This window comes from Phalangium opilio, unplaced genomic scaffold (assembly GCF_054372755.1).
Source record: "Phalangium opilio isolate 3A_F unplaced genomic scaffold, DU_Popi_V2 ptg000013l_1, whole genome shotgun sequence".
NCBI lineage: Eukaryota > Metazoa > Arthropoda > Arachnida > Opiliones > Phalangiidae > Phalangium > Phalangium opilio.
Window position 1 is genome coordinate 1,711,609 of NW_028324148.1, and position 17,903 is coordinate 1,729,511.

A 17,903-nucleotide genomic window follows, 5' to 3' on the forward strand; every position below is an offset into this window, starting at 1 on the left:
TAAAAAAGCTAGGTCTCTTGGAAAGCTCAGTATTACTACGTATCTATGTTGTAGTGGTTATCACGTCCGCTTTACACGGGGAAGGTCCAAGGTTCGAGCCCTGGTAGACACATATTTTGTCCATCGTGATTGGGCATAAAAAAGCTAGGTCTATTGGAAATTTCAGCATTAATACGTATCTATGTTGTAGTGGCTATCACGTCCGCTTTACACGCGGAAGGTCCCAGGTTCGAGCCCTGGTAGATACATATTTTGACCATCGTGATAGGACATAAAAAAAGCTAGGTCTCTTGGAAAACTCAGTATTACTACGTATCTAGGGTGTAGTGGTTATCACGTCCGCTTTACACGCGGAAGGTCCCATGTTCGAGCCCTGGTAGATACATATTTTGTCCATCGTGATTGGGCATAAAAAAGCTAGGTCTCTTGGAAAGCTCAGTATTACTACGTATCTATGGTGTAGTGGTTATCACGTCCGCTTTACACGGGGAAGGTCCCAGGTTCGAGCCCTGGTAGACACATATTTTGTCCATCGTGATTGGGCATAGAAAAGCTAGGTCTATTGGAAATTTCAGCATTACTACGTATCTATGTTGTAGTGGTTATCACGTCCGCTTTACACGCGGAAGGTCCCATGTTCGAGCCCTGGTAGATACATGTTTTGTCCATCGTGATTGGGCATAAAAATTAGCTAGATCTCTCGGAAAACTCAGTATTACTACTTATATATGGTGGAGTGGTTATCACGTCCGCCTAACACGTGCAAGGTCCCAGGTTCGAGCCCTGTTAGATACATATTTGTCCATCGTGATTGGGCATAAAAAAGCAAGATCTCTCGGAAAACTCAGCATTACTACGTATTTATGGTGTAGTGGTTATCACGCCCGCTTTACACGCGGAAGGTCCCAGGTTCGAGCCCTGGTAGATACATATTTTGACCATCGTGATAGGACATAAAAAAGCTAGGTCTCTTGGAAAACTCAGTATTACTACGTATCTATGGTGTAGTGGTTATCACGTCCGATTTACACGGGGAAGGTCCCAGGTTCGAGGCCTGGTAGACACATATTTTGTCCATCGTGATTGGGCATAAAAAAGCTAGGTCTCTTGGAAATTTCAGCATTACTACGTATCTATGTTGTAGTGGTTATCACGTCCGCTTTACACGCGGAAGGTCCCAGGTTCGAGCCCTGGTAGATACATATTTTGACCATCGTGATTGGGCATAAAAATTAGCTAGATCTCTCGGAAAACTCAGTATTACTACTTATATATGGTGTAGCGGTTATCACGTCCGCCTAACACGTGCAAGGTCCCAGGTTCGAGCCCTGTTAGATACATATTTTGTCCATCGTGATTGGGCATAAAAAAGCTAGGTCTCTTGGAAAACTCAGCATTACGACGTATCTATGGTGTAGTGGTTATCACGTCCGCTTTACTCGCGGAAGGTCCCAGGTTCGGGTCCTGGTAGATACATATTTTGACCATCGTGATAGGACATAAAAAAAGCTAGGTCTCTTGGAAAACTCAGTATTACTACGTATCTAGGGTGTAGTGGTTATCACGTCCGCTTTACACGCGGAAGGTCCCATGTTCGAGCCCTGATAGATACATATTTTGTCCATCGTGATTGGGCATAAAAAAGCTAGGTCTCTTGGAAAGCTCAGTATTACTACGTATCTATGGTGTAGTGGTTATCACGTCCGCTTTACACGGGGAAGGTCCCAGGTTCGAGCCCTGGTAGACACATATTTTGTCCATCGTGATTGGGCATAAAAAAGCTAGGTCTATTGGAAATTTCAGCATTACTACGTATCTATGTTGTAGTGGCTATCACGTCCGCTTTAAACGCGGAAGGTCCCAGGTTCGAGCCCAGGTAGATACATATTTTGACCATCGTGATTGGGCATAAAAATTAGCTAGATCTCTCGGAAAACTCAGTATTACTACTTATATATGGTGTAGCGGTTATCACGTCCGCCTAACACGTGCAAGGTCCCAGGTTCGAGCCCTGTTAGATACATATTTTGACCATCGTGATAGGACATAAAAAAAGCTAGGTCTCTTGGAAAACTCAGTATTGCTACGTATCTGTGGTGTAGTGGTTATCACGTCCGCTTTACACGGGGAAGGTCCCAGGTTCGAGCCCTGCTAGACACATATTTTGTCCATCGTGATTGGGCATAAAAAAGCTAGGTCTCTTGAAAAACTCAGTATTACTACGTATCTAGGGTGTAGTGGTTATCACGTCCGCTTTACACGCGGAAGGTCCCATGTTCGAGCCCTGGTAGATACATATTTTGTCCATCGTGATTGGGCATAAAAAAGCTAGGTCTCTTGGAAAACTCAGCGCTACTACGTATCTATGTTGTAGTGGTTATTACGTCCGCTTTACACGCGGAAGGTCCCAGGTTCGAGCCCTGTTAGATACATATTTTGACCATCGTGATTGGGCATAAAAATTAGCTAGATCTCTCGGAAAACTCAGCATTACGACGTATCTATGGTGTAGTGGTTATCACGTCCGCTTTACACGCGGAAGGTCCCAGGTTCGAGACCTGGTAGATACATACTTTGTCCATCGTAATTGGGCATAATAAAGCTAGTTATCTTGGAAAACTCAGTATTATTACGTATCTATGGTGTAGTGGTTATCACGTCCGCTTTACACGCGGAAGGTCCCAGGTTCGGGTCCTGGTAGATACATATTTTGACCATCGTGATAGGACATAAAAAAAGCTAGGTCTCTTGGAAAACTCAGTATTACTACGTATCTGTGGTGTAGTGGTTATCACGTCCGCCTAACACGCGGATGGTCCCAGGTTCGAGCCCTGGTAGATGCATATTTTGACCATCGTGATAGGACATAAAAAAGCTAGGTCTCTTGGAAAACTCAGTATTACTACGTATCTATGGTGTAGTGGTTATCACGTCCGCTTTACACGCGGTAGGTCCCAGGTTCAAGCCCTGGTAGATACATATTTTGACCATCGTGATTGGGCATAAAAATTAGCTAGATCTCTCGGAAAACTCAGTATTACTACGTATCTATGGTGTAGTGGTTATCACGTCCGCTTTACACGGGGAAGGTCCCAGGTTCGAGCCCTGGTAGACACATATTTTGTCCATCGTGATTGGGCATAAAAAAGCTAGGTCTATTGGAAATTTCAGCATTACTACGTATCTATGTTGTAGTGGCTATCACGTCCGCTTTACACGCGGAAGGTCCCAGGTTCGAGCCCAGGTAGATACATATTTTGACCATCGTGATTGGGCATAAAAATTAGCTAGATCTCTCGGAAAACTCAGTATTACTACTTATATATGGTGTAGCGGTTATCTCGTCCGCCTAACACGTGCAAGGTCCCAGGTTCGAGCCCTGTTAGATACATATTTTGACCATCGTGATAGGACATAAAAAAAGCTAGGTCTCTTGGAAAACTCAGTATTGCTACGTATCTGTGGTGTAGTGGTTATCACGTCCGCTTTACACGGGGAAGGTCCCAGGTTCGAGCCCTGCTAGACACATATTTTGTCCATCGTGATTGGGCATAAAAAAGCTAGGTCTCTTGAAAAACTCAGTATTACTACGTATCTAGGGTGTAGTGGTTATCACGTCCGCTTTACACGCGGAAGGTCCCATGTTCGAGCCCTGGTAGATACATATTTTGTCCATCGTGATTGGGCATAAAAAAGCTAGGTCTCTTGGAAAACTCAGTATTACTACGTATCTGTGGTGTAGTGGTTATCACGTCCGCTTTACACGCGGAAGGTCCCAGGTTCGAGCCCTGTTAGATACATATTTTGACCATCGTGATTGGGCATAAAAATTAGCTAGATCTCTCGGAAAACTCAGCATTACGACGTGTCTATGGTGTAGTGGTTATCACGTCCGCTTTACACGCGGAAGGTCCCAGGTTCGAGACCTGGTAGATACATACTTTGTCCATCGTAATTGGGCATAATAAAGCTAGTTATCTTGGAAAACTCAGTATTATTACGTATCTATGGTGTAGTGGTTATCACGTCCGCTTTACACGCGGAAGGTCCCAGGTTCGGGTCCTGGTAGATACATATTTTGACCATCGTGATAGGACATAAAAAAAGCTAGGTCTCTTGGAAAACTCAGTATTACTACGTATCTGTGGTGTAGTGGTTATCACGTCCGCCTAACACGCGGATGGTCCCAGGTTCGAGCCCTGGTAGATGCATATTTTGACCATCGTGATAGGACATAAAAAAGCTAGGTCTCTTGGAAAACTCAGTATTACTACGTATCTATGGTGTAGTGGTTATCACGTCCGCTTTACTCGCGGAAGGTCCCAGGTTCGGGTCCTGGTAGATACATATTTTGACCATCGTGATAGGACATAAAAAAAGCTAGGTCTCTTGGAAAACTCAGTATTACTACGTATCTAGGGTGTAGTGGTTATCACGTCCGCTTTACACGCGGAAGGTCCCATGTTCGACCCTGATAGATACATATTTTGTCCATCGTGATTGGGCATAAAAAAGCTAGGTCTCTTGGAAAGCTCAGTATTACTACGTATCTATGGTGTAGTGGTTATCACGTCCGCTTTACACGGGGAAGGTCCCAGGTTCGAGCCCTGGTAGACACATATTTTGTCCATCGTGATTGGGCATAAAAAAGCTAGGTCTATTGGAAATTTCAGCATTACTACGTATCTATGTTGTAGTGGCTATCACGTCCGCTTTACACGCGGAAGACCCAGGTTCGAGCCCTGGTAGATACATATTTTGACCATCGTGATAGGACATAAAAAAAGCTAGGTCTCTTGGAAAACTCAGTATTACTACGTATCTAGGGTGTAGTGGTTATAACGTCCGCTTTACACGCGGAAGGTCCCATGTTCGAGCCCTGGTAGATACATATTTTGTCCATCGTGATTGGGCATAAAAAAGCTAGGTCTCTTGGAAAGCTCAGTATTACTACGTATCTATGTTGTAGTGGTTATCACGTCCGCTTTACACGGGGAAGGTCCCAGGTTCGAGCCCTGGTAGACACATATTTTGTCCATCGTGATTGGGCATAAAAAAGCTAGGTCTATTGGAAATTTCAGCATTACTACGTATCTATGTTGTAGTGGTTATCACGTCCGCTTTACACGCGGAAGGTCCCATGTTCGAGCCCTGGTAGATCCATGTTTTGTCCATCGTGATTGGGCATAAAAATTAGCTAGATCTCTCTGAAAACTCAGTATTACTACTTATATATGGTGGAGTGGTTATCACGTCCGCCTAACACGTGCAAGGTCCCAGGTTCGAGCCCTGTTAGATACATATTTGTCCATCGTGATTGGGCTTAAAAAAGCAAGATCTCTCGGAAAACTCAGCATTACTACGTATTTATGGTGTAGTGGTTATCACGTCCGCTTTACACGCGGAAGGTCCCAGGTTCGAGCCCTGTTAGATACATATTTTGACCATCGTGATTGGGCATAAAAATTAGCTAGATCTCTCGGAAAACTCAGTATTACTACTTATATATGGTGTAGCGGTTATCACCTCCGCCTAACACGTGCAAGGTCCCAGGTTCGAGCCCTGTTAGATACATATTTTGTCCATCGTGATTGGGCATAAAAAAGCTAGGTCTCTTGGAAAACTCAGCATTACGACGTATCTATGGTGTAGTGGTTATCACGTCCGCTTTACTCGCGGAAGGTCCCAGGTTCGGGTCCTGGTAGATACATATTTTGACCATCGTGATAGGACATAAAAAAAGCTAGGTCTCTTGGAAAACTCAGTATTACTACGTATCTAGGGTGTAGTGGTTATCACGTCCGCTTTACACGCGGAAGGTCCCATGTTCGAGCCCTGGTAGATCCATGTTTTGTCCATCGTGATTGGGCATAAAAATTAGCTAGATCTCTCTGAAAACTCAGTATTACTACTTATATATGGTGGAGTGGTTATCACGTCCGCCTAACACGTGCAAGGTCCCAGGTTCGAGCCCTGTTAGATACATATTTGTCCATCGTGATAGGACATAAAAAAGCTAGGTCTCTTGGAAAACTCAGTATTACTACGTATCTATGGTGTAGTGGTTATCACGTCCGCTTTACACGCGGTAGGTCCCAGGTTCAAGCCCTGGTAGATACATATTTTGACCATCGTGATTGGGCATAAAAATTAGCTAGATCTCTCGGAAAACTCAGTATTACTACTTATATATGGTGTAGCGGTTATCACGTCCGCCTAACACGTGCAAGGTCCCAGGTTCGAGCCCTGTTAGATACATATTTTGTCCATCGTGATTGGGCATAAAAAAGCTAGGTCTCTTGGAAAACTCAGCATTACGACGTATCTATGGTGTAGTGGTTATCACGTCCGCTTTACTCGCGGAAGGTCCCAGGTTCGAGCCCTGGTAGACACATATTTTGTCCATCGTGATTGGGCATAAAAAAGCTAGGTCTATTGGAAATTTCAGCATTACTACGTATCTATGTTGTAGTGGCTATCACGTCCGCTTTACACGCGGAAGGTCCCAGGTTCGAGCCCTGGTAGATACATATTTTGACCATCGTGATAGGACATAAAAAAAGCTAGGTCTCTTGGAAAACTCAGTATTACTACGTATCTAGGGTGTAGTGGTTATCACGTCCGCTTTACACGCGGAAGGTCCCATGTTCGAGCCCTGGTAGATACATATTTTGTCCATCGTGATTGGGCATAAAAAAGCTAGGTCTCTTGGAAAGCTCAGTATTACTACGTATCTATGTTGTAGTGGTTATCACGTCTGCTTTACACGGGGAAGGTCCCAGGTTCGAGCCCTGGTAGACACATATTTTGTCCATCGTGATTGGGCATAAAAAAGCTAGGTCTATTGGAAATTTCAGCATTACTACGTATCTATGTTGTAGTGGTTATCACGTCCGCTTTACACGCGGAAGGTCCCATGTTCGAGCCCTGGTAGATCCATGTTTTGTCCATCGTGATTGGGCATAAAAATTAGCTAGATCTCTCTGAAAACTCAGTATTACTACTTATATATGGTGGAGTGGTTATCACGTCCGCCTAACACGTGCAAGGTCCCAGGTTCGAGCCCTGTTAGATACACATTTGTGCATCGTGATTGGGCTTAAAAAAGCAAGATCTCTCGGAAAACTCAGCATTACTACGTATTTATGGTGTAGTGGTTATCACGTCCGCTTTACACGCGGAAGGTCCCAGGTTCGAGCCCTGTTAGATACATATTTTGACCATCGTGATTGGGCATAAAAATTAGCTAGATCTCTCGGAAAACTCAGTATTACTACTTATATATTGTGTAGCGGTTATCACGTCCGCCTAACACGTGCAAGGTCCCAGGTTCGAGCCCTGTTAGATACATATTTTGTCCATCGTGATTGGGCATAAAAAAGCTAGGTCTCTCGGAAAACTCAGCATTACGACGTATCTATGGTGTAGTGGTTATCACGTCCGCTTTACTCGCGGAAGGTCCCAGGTTCGGGTCCTGGTAGATACATATTTTGACCATCGTGATAGGACATAAAAAAGCTAGGTCTCTTGGAAAACTCAGTATTACTACGTATCTAGGGTGTAGTGGTTATCACGTCCGCTTTACAGGCGGAAGGTCCCATGTTCGAGCCCTGATAGATACATATTTTGTCCATCGTGATTGGGCATAAAAAAGCTAGGTCTCTCGGAAAACTCAGCATTACGACGTATCTATGGTGTAGTGGTTATCACGTCCGCTTTACTCGCGGAAGGTCCCAGGTTCGGGTCCTGGTAGATACATATTTTGACCATCGTGATAGGACATAAAAAAAGCTAGGTCTCTTGGAAAACTCAGTATTACTACGTATCTAGGGTGTAGTGGTTATCACGTCCGCTTTACAGGCGGAAGGTCCCATGTTCGAGCCCTGATAGATACATATTTTGTCCATCGTGATTGGGCATAAAAAAGCTAGGTCTCTTGGAAAGCTCAGTATTACTACGTATCTATGGTGTAGTGGTTATCACGTCCGCTTTACACGGGGAACGTCCCAGGTTCGAGCCCTGGTAGACACATATTTTGTCCATCGTGATTGGGCATAAAAAAGCTAGGTCTATTGGAAATTTCAGCAGTACTACGTATCTATGTTGTAGTGGCTATCACGTCCCCTTTACACGCGGAAGGTCCCAGGTTCGAGCCCTGGTAGATACATATTTTGACCATCGTGATAGGACATAAAAAAAGCTAGGTCTCTTGGAAAACTCAGTATTACTACGTATCTAGGGTGTAGTGGTTATCACGTCCGCTTTACACGCGGAAGGTCCCATGTTCGAGCCCTGGTAGATACATATTTTGTCCATCGTGATTGGGCATAAAAAAGCTAGGTCTCTTGGAAAGCTCAGTATTACTACGTATCTATGTTGTAGTGGTTATCACGTCCGCTTTACACGGGGAAGGTCCCAGGTTCGAGCCCTGGTAGACACATATTTTGTCCATCGTGATTGGGCATAAAAAAGCTAGGTCTATTGGAAATTTCAGCATTACTACGTATCTATGTTGTAGTGGTTATCACGTCCGCTTTACACGCGGAAAGTCCCAGGTTCGAGCCCTGGTAGATACATATTTTGTCCATCGTGATTGGGCATAAAAAAGCTAGGTCTATTGGAAATTTCAGCATTACTACGTATCTATGTTGTAGTGGTTATCACGTCCGCTTTACACGCGGAAGGTCCCATGTTCGAGCCCTGGTAGATCCATGTTTTGTCCATCGTGATTGGGCATAAAAATTAGCTAGATCTCTCTGAAAACTCAGTATTACTACTTATATATGGTGGAGTGGTTATCACGTCCGCCTAACACGTGCAAGGTCCCAGGTTCGAGCCCTGTTAGATACATATTTGTCCATCGTGATTGGGCTTAAAAAAGCAAGATCTCTCGGAAAACTCAGCATTACTACGTATTTATGGTGTAGTGGTTATCACGCCCGCTTTACACGCGGAAGGTCCCAGGTTCGAGCCCTGGTAGATACATATTTTGACCATCGTGATAGGACACAAAAAAGCTAGGTCTCTTGGAAAGCTCAGTATTACTACGTATCTATGTTGTAGTGGTTATCACGTCCGCTTTACACGGGGAAGGTCCCAGGTTCGAGCCCTGGTAGACACATATTTTGTCCATCGTGATTGGGCATAAAAAAGCTAGGTCTATTGGAAATTTCAGCATTACTACGTATCTATGGTGTAGTGGTTATCACGTCCGCTTTACACGGGGAACGTCCCAGGTTCGAGCCCTGGTAGACACATATTTTGTCCATCGTGATTGGGCATAAAAAAGCTAGGTCTATTGGAAATTTCAGCAGTACTACGTATCTATGTTGTAGTGGCTATCACGTCCCCTTTACACGCGGAAGGTCCCAGGTTCGAGCCCTGGTAGATACATATTTTGACCATCGTGATAGGACATAAAAAAAGCTAGGTCTCTTGGAAAACTCAGTATTACTACGTATCTAGGGTGTAGTGGTTATCACGTCCGCTTTACACGCGGAAGGTCCCATGTTCGAGCCCTGGTAGATACATATTTTGTCCATCGTGATTGGGCATAAAAAAGCTAGGTCTCTTGGAAAGCTCAGTATTACTACGTATCTATGTTGTAGTGGTTATCACGTCCGCTTTACACGGGGAAGGTCCCAGGTTCGAGCCCTGGTAGACACATATTTTGTCCATCGTGATTGGGCATAAAAAAGCTAGGTCTATTGGAAATTTCAGCATTACTACGTATCTATGTTGTAGTGGTTATCACGTCCGCTTTACACGCGGAAAGTCCCAGGTTCGAGCCCTGGTAGATACATATTTTGTCCATCGTGATTGGGCATAAAAAAGCTAGGTCTATTGGAAATTTCAGCATTACTACGTATCTATGTTGTAGTGGTTATCACGTCCGCTTTACACGCGGAAGGTCCCATGTTCGAGCCCTGGTAGATCCATGTTTTGTCCATCGTGATTGGGCATAAAAATTAGCTAGATCTCTCTGAAAACTCAGTATTACTACTTATATATGGTGGAGTGGTTATCACGTCCGCCTAACACGTGCAAGGTCCCAGGTTCGAGCCCTGTTAGATACATATTTGTCCATCGTGATTGGGCTTAAAAAAGCAAGATCTCTCGGAAAACTCAGCATTACTACGTATTTATGGTGTAGTGGTTATCACGCCCGCTTTACACGCGGAAGGTCCCAGGTTCGAGCCCTGGTAGATACATATTTTGACCATCGTGATAGGACACAAAAAAGCTAGGTCTCTTGGAAAGCTCAGTATTACTACGTATCTATGTTGTAGTGGTTATCACGTCCGCTTTACACGGGGAAGGTCCCAGGTTCGAGCCCTGGTAGACACATATTTTGTCCATCGTGATTGGGCATAAAAAAGCTAGGTCTATTGGAAATTTCAGCATTACTACGTATCTATGTTGTAGTGGTTATCACGTCCGCTTTACACGCGGAAGGTCCCATGTTCGAGCCCTGGTAGATCCATGTTTTGTCCATCGTGATTGGGCATAAAAATTAGCTAGATCTCTCTGAAAACTCAGTATTACTACTTATATATGGTGGAGTGGTTATCACGTCCGCCTAACACGTGCAAGGTCCCAGGTTCGAGCCCTGTTAGATACATATTTGTCCATCGTGATTGGGCTTAAAAAAGCAAGATCTCTCGGAAAACTCAGCATTACTACGTATTTATGGTGTAGTGGTTATCACGTCCGCTTTACACGCGGAAGGTCCCAGGTTCGAGCCCTGTTAGATACATATTTTGACCATCGTGATTGGGCATAAAAATTAGCTAAATCTCTCGGAAAACTCAGTATTACTACTTATATATTGTGTAGCGGTTATCACGTCCGCCTAACACGTGCAAGGTCCCAGGTTCGAGCCCTGTTAGATACATATTTTGTCCATCGTGATTGGGCATAAAAAAGCTAGGTCTCTTGGAAAACTCAGCATTACGACGTATCTATGGTGTAGTGGTTATCACGTCCGCTTTACTCGCGGAAGGTCCCAGGTTCGGGTCCTGGTAGATACATATTTTGACCATCGTGATAGGACATAAAAAAAGCTAGGTCTCTTGGAAAACTCAGTATTACTACGTATCTAGGGTGTAGTGGTTATCACGTCCGCTTTACACGCGGAAGGTCCCATGTTCGAGCCCTGGTAGATACATATTTTGTCCATCGTGATCGGGCATAAAAAAGCTAGGTCTCTTGGAAAGCTCAGTATTACTACGTATCTATGGTGTAGTGGTTATCACGTCCGCTTTACACGGGGAAGGTCCCAGGTTCGAGCCCTGGTAGACACATATTTTGACCATCGTGATAGGACATAAAAAAAGCTAGGTCTCTTGGAAAACTCAGTATTACTACGTATCTAGGGTGTAGTGGTTATCACGTCCGCTTTACACGCGGAAGGTCCCATGTTCGAGCCCTGGTAGATACATATTTTGACCATCGTGATAGGACATAAAAAAGCTAGGTCTCTTGGAAAACTCAGTATTACTACGTATCTAGGGTGTAGTGGTTATCACGTCCGCTTTACACGCGGAAGGTCCCATGTTCGAGCCCTGGTAGATACATATTTTGTCCATCGTGATTGGGCATAAAAAAGCTAGGTCTCTTGGAAAGCTCAGTATTACTACGTATCTATGTTGTAGTGGTTATCACGTCCGCTTTACACGGGGAAGGTCCCAGGTTCGAGCCCTGGTAGACACATATTTTGTCCATCGTGATTGGGCATAAAAAAGCTAGGTCTATTGGAAATTTCAGCATTAATACGTATCTATGTTGTAGTGGCTATCACGTCCGCTTTACACGCGGAAGGTCCCAGGTTCGAGCCCTGGTAGATACATATTTTGACCATCGTGATAGGACATAAAAAAAGCTAGGTCTCTTGGAAAACTCAGTATTACTACGTATCTAGGGTGTAGTGGTTATCACGTCCGCTTTACACGCGGAAGGTCCCATGTTCGAGCCCTGGTAGATACATATTTTGTCCATCGTGATTGGGCATAAAAAAGCTAGGTCTCTTGGAAAGCTCAGTATTACTACGTATCTATGGTGTAGTGGTTATCACGTCCGCTTTACACGGGGAAGGTCCCAGGTTCGAGCCCTGGTAGACACATATTTTGTCCATCGTGATTGGGCATAGAAAAGCTAGGTCTATTGGAAATTTCAGCATTACTACGTATCTATGTTGTAGTGGTTATCACGTCCGCTTTACACGCGGAAGGTCCCATGTTCGAGCCCTGGTAGATACATGTTTTGTCCATCGTGATTGGGCATAAAAATTAGCTAGATCTCTCGGAAAACTCAGTATTACTACTTATATATGGTGGAGTGGTTATCACGTCCGCCTAACACGTGCAAGGTCCCAGGTTCGAGCCCTGTTAGATACATATTTGTCCATCGTGATTGGGCATAAAAAAGCAAGATCTCTCGGAAAACTCAGCATTACTACGTATTTATGGTGTAGTGGTTATCACGCCCGCTTTACACGCGGAAGGTCCCAGGTTCGAGCCCTGGTAGATACATATTTTGACCATCGTGATAGGACATAAAAAAAGCTAGTTCTCTTGGAAAACTCAGTATTACTACGTATCTATGGTGTAGTGGTTGTCACGTCCGCTTTACACGCGGAAGGTCCCGGGTTCGGGTCCTGGTAGATACATATTTTGACCATCGTGATAGGACACAAAAAAGCTAGGTCTCTTGGAAAACTCAGTATTACTACGTATCTAGGGTGTAGTGGTTATCACGTCCGCTTTACACGCGGAAGGTCCCATGTTCGAGCCCTGGTAGATACATATTTTGTCCATCGTGATTGGGCATAAAAAAGCTAGGTCTCTTGGAAAACTCAGCGCTACTACGTATCTATGTTGTAGTGGTTATCACGTCCGGTTTACACGCGGAAGGTCCCAGGTTCGAGCCCTGGTAGACACATATTTTGACCATCGTGATAGGACATAAAAAAAGCTAGGTCTCTTGGAAAACTCAGTATTACTACGTATCTAGGGTGTAGTGGTTATCACGTCCGCTTTACACGCGGAAGGTCCCATGTTCGAGCCCTGGTAGATACATATTTTGACCATCGTGATAGGACATAAAAAAGCTAGGTCTCTTGGAAAACTCAGTATTACTACGTATCTAGGGTGTAGTGGTTATCACGTCCGCTTTACACGCGGAAGGTCCCATGTTCGAGCCCTGGTAGATACATATTTTGTCCATCGTGATTGGGCATAAAAAAGCTAGGTCTCTTGGAAAGCTCAGTATTACTACGTATCTATGTTGTAGTGGTTATCACGTCCGCTTTACACGGGGAAGGTCCCAGGTTCGAGCCCTGGTAGACACATATTTTGTCCATCGTGATTGGGCATAAAAAAGCTAGGTCTATTGGAAATTTCAGCATTAATACGTATCTGTGTTGTAGTGGCTATCACGTCCGCTTTACACGCGGAAGGTCCCAGGTTCGAGCCCTGGTAGATACATATTTTGACCATCGTGATAGGACATAAAAAAAGCTAGGTCTCTTGGAAAACTCAGCATTACGACGTATCTATGGTGTAGTGGTTATCACGTCCGCTTTACTCGCGGAAGGTCCCAGGTTCGGGTCCTGGTAGATACATATTTTGACCATCGTGATAGGACATAAAAAAAGCTAGGTCTCTTGGAAAACTCAGTATTACTACGTATCTAGGGTGTAGTGGTTATCACGTCCGCTTTACACGCGGAAGGTCCCATGTTCGAGCCCTGGTAGATACATATTTTGTCCATCGTGATCGGGCATAAAAAAGCTAGGTCTCTTGGAAAGCTCAGTATTACTACGTATCTATGGTGTAGTGGTTATCACGTCCGCTTTACACGGGGAAGGTCCCAGGTTCGAGCCCTGGTAGACACATATTTTGACCATCGTGATAGGACATAAAAAAAGCTAGGTCTCTTGGAAAACTCAGTATTACTACGTATCTAGGGTGTAGTGGTTATCACGTCCGCTTTACACGCGGAAGGTCCCATGTTCGAGCCCTGGTAGATACATATTTTGACCATCGTGATAGGACATAAAAAAGCTAGGTCTCTTGGAAAACTCAGTATTACTACGTATCTAGGGTGTAGTGGTTATCACGTCCGCTTTACACGCGGAAGGTCCCATGTTCGAGCCCTGGTAGATACATATTTTGTCCATCGTGATTGGGCATAAAAAAGCTAGGTCTCTTGGAAAGCTCAGTATTACTACGTATCTATGTTGTAGTGGTTATCACGTCCGCTTTACACGGGGAAGGTCCCAGGTTCGAGCCCTGGTAGACACATATTTTGTCCATCGTGATTGGGCATAAAAAAGCTAGGTCTATTGGAAATTTCAGCATTAATACGTATCTATGTTGTAGTGGCTATCACGTCCGCTTTACACGCGGAAGGTCCCAGGTTCGAGCCCTGGTAGATACATATTTTGACCATCGTGATAGGACATAAAAAAAGCTAGGTCTCTTGGAAAACTCAGTATTACTACGTATCTAGGGTGTAGTGGTTATCACGTCCGCTTTACACGCGGAAGGTCCCATGTTCGAGCCCTGGTAGATACATATTTTGTCCATCGTGATTGGGCATAAAAAAGCTAGGTCTCTTGGAAAGCTCAGTATTACTACGTATCTATGGTGTAGTGGTTATCACGTCCGCTTTACACGGGGAAGGTCCCAGGTTCGAGCCCTGGTAGACACATATTTTGTCCATCGTGATTGGGCATAGAAAAGCTAGGTCTATTGGAAATTTCAGCATTACTACGTATCTATGTTGTAGTGGTTATCACGTCCGCTTTACACGCGGAAGGTCCCATGTTCGAGCCCTGGTAGATACATGTTTTGTCCATCGTGATTGGGCATAAAAATTAGCTAGATCTCTCGGAAAACTCAGTATTACTACTTATATATGGTGGAGTGGTTATCACGTCCGCCTAACACGTGCAAGGTCCCAGGTTCGAGCCCTGTTAGATACATATTTGTCCATCGTGATTGGGCATAAAAAAGCAAGATCTCTCGGAAAACTCAGCATTACTACGTATTTATGGTGTAGTGGTTATCACGCCCGCTTTACACGCGGAAGGTCCCAGGTTCGAGCCCTGGTAGATACATATTTTGACCATCGTGATAGGACATAAAAAAAGCTAGTTCTCTTGGAAAACTCAGTATTACTACGTATCTATGGTGTAGTGGTTGTCACGTCCGCTTTACACGCGGAAGGTCCCGGGTTCGGGTCCTGGTAGATACATATTTTGACCATCGTGATAGGACACAAAAAAGCTAGGTCTCTTGGAAAACTCAGTATTACTACGTATCTAGGGTGTAGTGGTTATCACGTCCGCTTTACACGCGGAAGGTCCCATGTTCGAGCCCTGGTAGATACATATTTTGTCCATCGTGATTGGGCATAAAAAAGCTAGGTCTCTTGGAAAACTCAGCGCTACTACGTATCTATGTTGTAGTGGTTATCACGTCCGGTTTACACGCGGAAGGTCCCAGGTTCGAGCCCTGGTAGATGCATATTTTGACCATCGTGATTGGGCATAAAAAAGCTAGGTCTCTTGGAAATTTCAGCATTACTACGTATCTATGTTGTTGTGGTTACCACGTCCGCTTTACACGCGGAAGGTCCCAGGTTCGAGCCCTGGTAGATACATATTTTGACCATCGTGATAGGACATAAAAAAGCTAGTTCTCTTGGAAAACTCAGTATTACTACGAATCTATGGTGTAGTGGTTATCACGTCCGCTTTACACGCGGAAGGTCCCGGGTTCGGGTCCTGGTAGATATATATTTTGACCATCGTGATAGGACACAAAAAAGCTAGGTCTCTTGGAAAACTCAGTATTACTACGTATCTAGGGTGTAGTGGTTATCACGTCCGCTTTACACGCGGAAGGTCCCATGTTCGAGCCCTGGTAGATACATATTCTGACCATCGTGATTGGGCATAAAAAAGCTAGTTCTCTTGGAAAAGTTAGTATTATTACGTATCTTTTGTGTAGTGGTTATCACGTCCGCTTTACACGCGGAAGGTCCCAGGTTCGGGTCCTGGTAGATACATATTTTGACCATCGTGATAGGACATAAAAAAAGCTAGGTCTCTTGGAAAACTCAGTACTACTACGTATCTGTGGTGTAGTGGTTATCACGTCCGCCTAACATGCGGATGGTCCCAGGTTCGAGCCCTGGTAGATACATATTTTGTCCATCGTGATTGGGCATAAAAAAGCTAGGTCTCTTGGAAAACTCAGCTCAACTACGAATCTATGGTGTAGTGGTTATCACGTCCGCTTTACACGCGGAAGGTCCCATGTTCGAGCCCTGGTAGATACATATTTTGTCCATCGTGATTGGGCATAAAAAAGCTAGGTCTCTTGGAAAACTCAGCGCTACTACGTATCTATGTTGTAGTGGTTATCACGTCCGCTATACACGCGGAAGGTTCCAGGTTCGAGCCCTGGTAGATGCATAATTTGACCATCGTGATAGGACATAAAAAAGCTAGGTCTCTTGGAAAACTCAGTATCACTACGTATCTATGGTGTAGTGGTTATCACGTCCGCTTTACACGCGGAAGGTCCCATGTTCGAGCCCTGGTAGATACATATTCTGACCATCGTGATAGGACATAAAAAAGCTAGGTCTCTTGGAAAACTCATTATTACTACGTATCTATGGTGTAGTGGTTATCACGTCCGCTTTACACGCGGAAGGTCCCAGGTTCGGGTCCTGGTAGATACATATTTTGACCATCGTGATAGGACATAAAAAAAGCTAGGTCTCTTGGAAAACTCAGTACTACTACGTATCTGTGGTGTAGTGGTTATCACGTCCGCCTAACACGCGGATGGTCCCAGGTTCGAGGCCTGGTAGACACATATTTTGTCCATCGTGATTGGGCATAAAAAAGCTAGGGCTCTTGGAAATTTCAGCATTACTACGTATCAATGTTGTAGTGGTTATCACGTCCGCTTTACACGCGGAAGGTCCCAGGTTCGAGCCCTGGTAGACACATATTTTGTCCATCGTGATTGGGCATAGAAAAGCTAGGTCTATTGGAAATTTCAGCATTACTACGTATCTATGTTGTAGTGGTTATCACGTCCGCTTTACACGCGGAAGGTCCCATGTTCGAGCCCTGGTAGATACATGTTTTGTCTATCGTGATTGGGCATAAAAATTAGCTAGATCTCTCGGAAAACTCAGTATTACTTTTTATATATGGTGGAGTGGTTATCACGTCCGCCTAACACGTGCAAGGTCCCAGGTTCGAGCCCTGTTAGATACATATTTGTCCATCGTGATTGGGCATAAAAAAGCAAGATCTCTCGGAAAACTCAGCATTACTACGTATTTATGGTGTAGTGGTTATCACGCCCGCTTTACACGCGGAAGGTCCCAGGTTCGAGCCCTGGTAGATACATATTTTGACCATCGTGATAGGACATAAAAAAGCTAGTTCTCTTGGAAAACTCAGTATTACTACGTATCTATGGTGTAGTGGTTGTCACGTCCGCTTTACACGCGGAAGGTCCCGGGTTCGGGTCCTGGTAGATACATATTTTGACCATCGTGATAGGACACAAAAAAGCTAGGTCTCTTGGAAAACTCAGTATTACTACGTATCTAGGGTGTAGTGGTTATCACGTCCGCTTTACACGCGGAAGGTCCCATGTTCGAGCCCTGGTAGATACATATTTTGTCCATCGTGATTGGGCATAAAAAAGCTAGGTCTCTTGGAAAACTCAGCGCTACTACGTATCTATGTTGTAGTGGTTATCACGTCCGCTTTACACGCGGAAGGTCCCAGGTTCGAGCCCTGGTAGATTAATATTTTGACCATCGTGATTGGGCATAAAAAAGCTAGGTCTCTTGGAAATTTCAGCATT

The 17,903-nt window shown here is 44.4% G+C and overlaps 18 non-coding genes across 18 annotated transcripts; all 18 read left to right on the top strand.

Moving 5' to 3' along the window:
* The first annotated feature begins 857 nt into the window (after positions 1-857).
* Positions 858-930, top strand: TRNAV-UAC (transfer RNA valine (anticodon UAC)). The gene has a single exon. It is a non-coding gene; the product is annotated as a tRNA-Val (tRNA).
* A 199-nt stretch (positions 931-1,129) lies between these two features.
* Positions 1,130-1,202, top strand: TRNAV-UAC (transfer RNA valine (anticodon UAC)). The gene has a single exon. It is a non-coding gene; the product is annotated as a tRNA-Val (tRNA).
* Positions 1,203-2,497: 1,295 nt separating this feature from the next.
* On the top strand, positions 2,498-2,570 carry TRNAV-UAC (transfer RNA valine (anticodon UAC)). The gene has a single exon. It is a non-coding gene; the product is annotated as a tRNA-Val (tRNA).
* A 63-nt stretch (positions 2,571-2,633) lies between these two features.
* Positions 2,634-2,706, top strand: TRNAV-UAC (transfer RNA valine (anticodon UAC)). Its single transcript has one exon. It is a non-coding gene; the product is annotated as a tRNA-Val (tRNA).
* Positions 2,707-2,770: 64 nt separating this feature from the next.
* On the top strand, positions 2,771-2,843 carry TRNAV-AAC (transfer RNA valine (anticodon AAC)). The gene has a single exon. It is a non-coding gene; the product is annotated as a tRNA-Val (tRNA).
* Positions 2,844-2,906: 63 nt separating this feature from the next.
* On the top strand, positions 2,907-2,979 carry TRNAV-UAC (transfer RNA valine (anticodon UAC)). The gene has a single exon. It is a non-coding gene; the product is annotated as a tRNA-Val (tRNA).
* An 886-nt stretch (positions 2,980-3,865) lies between these two features.
* TRNAV-UAC (transfer RNA valine (anticodon UAC)) lies at positions 3,866-3,938 on the top strand. Its single transcript has one exon. It is a non-coding gene; the product is annotated as a tRNA-Val (tRNA).
* Positions 3,939-4,001: 63 nt separating this feature from the next.
* TRNAV-UAC (transfer RNA valine (anticodon UAC)) lies at positions 4,002-4,074 on the top strand. Its single transcript has one exon. It is a non-coding gene; the product is annotated as a tRNA-Val (tRNA).
* A 64-nt stretch (positions 4,075-4,138) lies between these two features.
* Positions 4,139-4,211, top strand: TRNAV-AAC (transfer RNA valine (anticodon AAC)). The gene has a single exon. It is a non-coding gene; the product is annotated as a tRNA-Val (tRNA).
* A 1,836-nt stretch (positions 4,212-6,047) lies between these two features.
* TRNAV-UAC (transfer RNA valine (anticodon UAC)) lies at positions 6,048-6,120 on the top strand. Its single transcript has one exon. It is a non-coding gene; the product is annotated as a tRNA-Val (tRNA).
* Positions 6,121-8,912: 2,792 nt separating this feature from the next.
* Positions 8,913-8,985, top strand: TRNAV-UAC (transfer RNA valine (anticodon UAC)). Its single transcript has one exon. It is a non-coding gene; the product is annotated as a tRNA-Val (tRNA).
* A 1,153-nt stretch (positions 8,986-10,138) lies between these two features.
* Positions 10,139-10,211, top strand: TRNAV-UAC (transfer RNA valine (anticodon UAC)). The gene has a single exon. It is a non-coding gene; the product is annotated as a tRNA-Val (tRNA).
* A 2,246-nt stretch (positions 10,212-12,457) lies between these two features.
* Positions 12,458-12,530, top strand: TRNAV-UAC (transfer RNA valine (anticodon UAC)). The gene has a single exon. It is a non-coding gene; the product is annotated as a tRNA-Val (tRNA).
* A 2,518-nt stretch (positions 12,531-15,048) lies between these two features.
* Positions 15,049-15,121, top strand: TRNAV-UAC (transfer RNA valine (anticodon UAC)). Its single transcript has one exon. It is a non-coding gene; the product is annotated as a tRNA-Val (tRNA).
* A 1,017-nt stretch (positions 15,122-16,138) lies between these two features.
* TRNAV-AAC (transfer RNA valine (anticodon AAC)) lies at positions 16,139-16,211 on the top strand. The gene has a single exon. It is a non-coding gene; the product is annotated as a tRNA-Val (tRNA).
* A 335-nt stretch (positions 16,212-16,546) lies between these two features.
* TRNAV-UAC (transfer RNA valine (anticodon UAC)) lies at positions 16,547-16,619 on the top strand. The gene has a single exon. It is a non-coding gene; the product is annotated as a tRNA-Val (tRNA).
* A 63-nt stretch (positions 16,620-16,682) lies between these two features.
* On the top strand, positions 16,683-16,755 carry TRNAV-UAC (transfer RNA valine (anticodon UAC)). Its single transcript has one exon. It is a non-coding gene; the product is annotated as a tRNA-Val (tRNA).
* A 609-nt stretch (positions 16,756-17,364) lies between these two features.
* On the top strand, positions 17,365-17,437 carry TRNAV-UAC (transfer RNA valine (anticodon UAC)). Its single transcript has one exon. It is a non-coding gene; the product is annotated as a tRNA-Val (tRNA).
* Positions 17,438-17,903: the final 466 nt, after the last annotated feature.